Source organism: Atta cephalotes, assembly GCF_000143395.1.
Source record: "Atta cephalotes unplaced genomic scaffold scaffold00047, whole genome shotgun sequence".
Classification (NCBI taxonomy): domain Eukaryota; kingdom Metazoa; phylum Arthropoda; class Insecta; order Hymenoptera; family Formicidae; genus Atta; species Atta cephalotes.
Genome location: NW_012130111.1, coordinates 667,647 through 672,992, shown reverse-complemented (window position 1 = coordinate 672,992; position 5,346 = coordinate 667,647).

Genomic DNA, 5,346 nt, shown 5'->3' with positions numbered 1-5,346 from the left:
CACCTAATATTTCGAATTATCAAATATTTTATTAGCATAATAGAATTACTGCATTGAGGATTTCATGATTTAATCTGTTTTATATTTATATTACATATCTTTACGACAATTGTGTATAATGGCTTTTATACGCACACTAATACATCCCAGTCGAAATCATTATTCAGTGTACAAATTAATGCACTAGTACATCCCAGCTGAAATCGTTATAAGATTTCCTTTAGGAGATGCTGGAGCGACCGATTTGATCAATGACGATAAAATGATTTTTAATTATAAAGCAAAACATTATGTATATTAAATAAAACATTAGGTAACACATTACATTTTTTGCTCTGCTATATATCTAAATTAGCATCCTATGAATAATCGTGTACATTCAGATTGTACTTTTTCATTAATAATTAAGCTTCAAAATAATAATTTGAAGATCTCATTATATTCTTGCATTATTCAAATGTAGGAAACTATTTTTTATTTGGACATATACTTAGAATCATTTAATTTATATTATGTAAAATAATGACGTGTAATAAGAAATTGTAATTTATATTTTTTGGAATTTTTTTATACAGTTTATAATTTCCAACAATTTCTTTTCTCATGTTCTTTTTTTTATTATTCTGAAAAGGATTTTGTACAACAAAAACGAACAAAATTAAAAAAATACAGAATATGTGCTTCATCGGTAATACAGACAACAAAATTAATTCGTAGTTTCAGTAGCAAAGTTTTTTTAACGTCGTTAATTTTCAAGATTCTTCACTTACACAAAAATTAATATCCGTCCCTTTAACAAAAAAATTTGCACGATGGAGGATTAAAAGTATGATTGAATTACGTTGTTGCCAAGAGACGAGTTACGTTATCCTTATGATAAGCGAAAAATTTCGCGAAACTAATTCCGCGTACCAGTTTTATTTCGGAGTTCTCGCGTGGTTTTTAATACCGCAATTTTCGCTCTTTTGTTCCGGCACCGCGTAAGTCTAGATCGAAGCTAATTCATATCGGCAATCACTATTCGGCCGATAGATTAAAAAAGGATCAAGTTAGTCGTACGATTAGATGAACCCTCGAAGCACCTGTTGATCCTTCTCGTTAAAGTTTGAAGAAAGTGACCTGTCCTGGTCCTGCAGACACGCGAAGCAAACGCTAAAGCAGGCAGTGAAACATAAAAAAAGTAGCGATACGCCAGCAGTGAAACATAAAAAAGTAGCGTTGATTTAATCGACAAATCAGATTTTTTTCTTCTTGATTCAACATTACTATATTACATTACATTATCTATTAAATCCAGATCTATGCCGAGATTATCTTATGCGCTATTTTACGAATCTCATCCGATGCTCTAAGAAAACCTCAATTTTCTAGCTAGCAAAGCTACGTATTCACATTTCGCCTGCATAATGTTAGACAAAATCGTTTTGCATAAAATTATTGGAGGAATGTAATTTACATACAAAGTGCCATGTAACTATTGTCATTCTTTTCTATTTGTGTATTGAAGCCAAAAACAATGTTCTTATATATAGTTCTTATATATAGTTCTTATATATAATGTTCAGATAAATAATACCTATAAGAAAAGAATAAAAATGTTCTAATAAATAGTCTTTAGTCTGTCTTTATTTCTCGATTTAAGTTCCTTTCTGTCAAAGATTTTTTACAAAAAAAAAACATGATTTATTTCTACCCAATTTAGCAATCATTACCGATCTTCTTTCTCGACGCTTACTTTATTAAACTAGTAATAAATTTCTAAAATCTATTTTATATTTCCTATTTTAAATAAGTCATATCAGTTATTTTATCAAGCACTAGAAAAAAATAAAGTTATAATTAAGAAATTTTAAGTGGCCCTAATCTAATCTTAAGGACCTTTTCTCAAAGTCAGTTAAGATCATCATTTCTTTCCCCCAGTAACTAAATAATATTTAAAATAATTTTTTATCAAAAAAAATTTTTTTTGAAAAAAATTATTTTAATAATTGTTCTAAAAAAATATTATTGACATGAATAGAGATAATTTTATTATAAAATTTTTGTAAAACATTTTTATATCTGGAATAGTTTCCGAGATATAACGAAAAAGCTGAAAAACCGCTTTACACATAAAAGAGGTGATTTCAAACGTTTTTCCGAAACTGATATTTTCTAAATTCATTTTTTTACGTACCCTATATACACAAAGTTTCATTATAATCAAAATTTACCTCGCGTTCCCTTGTAACCTTTGAGTTGAAACCTTTTTGTCTTAAGAATTTGAGATACTTTAGTGAATTGATTAGATCACCGTATATCTGAATGCAATTGTTACATTTACTTATAAAATGGAAAGAGTAGTTTTAAGAAGTACTTTATCAAGTAAAAACGAAAAACTTAAATATCGATATGATGATGAGTTCCCTTGTGAGATATAAACAATTAAAAACTGTACTTTTTATATGTCGTCTATTTATTTTTATATGATCTAAATTGGCAGATATGTTAATAAAAAATGAGCATACAATGGAGGAACATAAATCGGATATTACAAAAAAATGTTATAATTTTTTAATTTGAAAAGTAGAGCTATGAAAAGAATGCAATTTTCGTAAACATTTGTTAATCTATCATGTGAATTAAAGGGAGTTTATAAGTATAGCAATGAACTGCGTTATCTATATTCATTTTTTTTACATGTACGTGCCATGGATAAACAACAAAATTATCTTTCTCTGGCAGGAATATCACCACTGAGCGCAGTGGAACCTAACTTTTGAAGGGTGTTATCACGAGTATATCACTTTAATATTGTAATAATACTTAAGTTGTAACATCATTCTCTTCAAAATGGCACATATATATACTACATATATATACTACAAAATTATTTTTAATAATATAATTTTAATAATACAATTTAATATAAAATAAATACTAAATATTCCAACAAATCCGATTTCATTTTGCTTAGTCCTGCTTAATAAAGATCTGATATTTACACAATAATCAATACGTAATCAATATATAAAAAGAGTAATAAAAGAACTTAAGTATCTAAAAATATAGCTAGAATAAATCTAAAAATAATTTTGTTAGACCTATATATATATTTGTTAAAATTATTATGTAGGACGCTTAAATTTGTTACTAGAATGTCAAAACATTTTGCAGCATTATTTATTATGCTTGAGTGTCCTACATGATTATTTTAGTCTAACAAAATTATTTTCAAACTTGTATCTAGCTTTCTTTATATATTTCAACAAAATTCTTTTTGTGTATAACCTACAGTTGAATATTATTCCTTTATGAGTACTTTTGAAAAAAAAAAATCTAAATATAGTGTCATCTAATAAATGTTCGAGAGTAATGTTATAATTAATGAAAGAAACATGATCGACGAGGTGTAATCTAGACAAACTTGATCCAAATCGTATGGATAGTAACAAGTAAGTGCAACTATTAGACAATCCTCAGATTACACGTGTGATTGTCAGCTGTCTGAGTGAAAACGCAACAAAAATATCATTGGCATAGATTCAGCCGGGCAAAAATAGCGGCGTCATAAAATAGAGGAACAACCAACGCTTCCGAGGAATCGAGTGCAGCCGCATTTATGGCCGCGGAAGAGATGCATGCAAGACTTTTCCGCTTGTGCCGGCGCCCGTTTCCGATATTAAATTGAGAAAGGAGAAAGAAAATCCGCGAGTTAAAGGAAAAAAGATTTTATAGACCAGTAAATTCTGCGAGGATGGAATGCTCTTTCGAATCACGATAATATTTTCACCAGATGGAATTTGCTATATCTTATAATTAAATTGAATAATTAATAGTTTGATGTTTCAAACTGTAAACAACAGTTTATAATTGAATCGCGCATATATAATATAAGCGTGTTGTAAAGCGAATATTTGGCAAATTTTGAGCCAAGTCTTTTCTTTTTAATTATGATAGAAAATTTAATGAAGATATATTTAACAAATTACAAAATAAAATGTTTAAAATATTTGAGAAGTCTAATATAATGATTTATGTATATTTATTACATACATATTATTTATATAAATTATAAATTATATAAATTATAAATTGTTTTAAACTCAAGTTATATATTCACACATACGTACACAAAATTGTAAAATATGAAAATTATAAAGAATTTTTATAATCTAAATTTTATAATTTTAGACTACTCATCTCTATTAAAGCAGTAATAATTCGGAAAAATTTGAAAGCGTAATAAATGAAAGCGTGGAAGCACAGAAAGTGCACGTTATCGAAATAATTTAAAGTGCAAAACATTAAACGTTCGCGAAACAATGTTTCATATAAAAATGCTACATATGGGCAAGGAACCGTGACGATTTCGTTAAAAAGTTATAACGACGCAAAAGTTGGTCACCAGATTGTGTCAAATACTCAAACTCTCTTGTACTTCAACGGACAATTCCATTATATAGAGTACATAACTTGACGCATTGTAAGTGTACTATTATACTCTGTTTTCAAATTGAGTTACATGAGTTGTAAGTGCAAAATTTGTAAAAATCTTCTTAATTGTATATTTAATATATAAGGGAGATTTTTACAAATTTCGCATTTACAACTCAATATGATTAAATGCTTCTTAACTGTATATTTAAATTTGTAAAAATCAAGCTTTTTAACGTGAAGAATTCACATAAATTTAATATCTAATAAATATTTATACGCATATTAGTTTTTCGCTTTGTAACAAAATAAAAATACATTCTATTTATTCAAAGATAACATAAGTCTGTCAATTAAAATTTATATAGATACATATAGATAAACATATTAAGATCAATGACAAAAATTGACACGTATGTAGAAGAGGAAATATATTAAGAACATTACAAAACATATTTTTACCACAGCAGATAAATTATAATATAATATAATTTGTCCCTACAAGAAAATGATTGGTTCCTGCTTTTGATTCTTATGGATTTAAATGTGTATCAATCAATCATATTGAAATATAAATCAATCATATTGAAAAATTTTATAACAGTTGTAAAGCTGTTTTCTCTGCTGAGCGCAGCCATTGATTTATAGTTATGTGTATGTATATACAATCCTCCAGGGGAGGTCCATATATCCTTTAAACATCCTAAGGACATCTCCAGAATGTATCTCGGATAAATGTGCTATTATATATGTATGATGTAACTATAATTTGCCTTAATTTAAATAACAATAAATAAGTAATTACGAAATAAATGATATGTAAGGAACATAAATGTGCAAGATTTAATATATAACAATGTATTGTAATTTTTGCAACGACGTATGAGAGAGAGAGAGAGAGAGAGAGAGAGAGAGAGAGAGAGAGAGAGA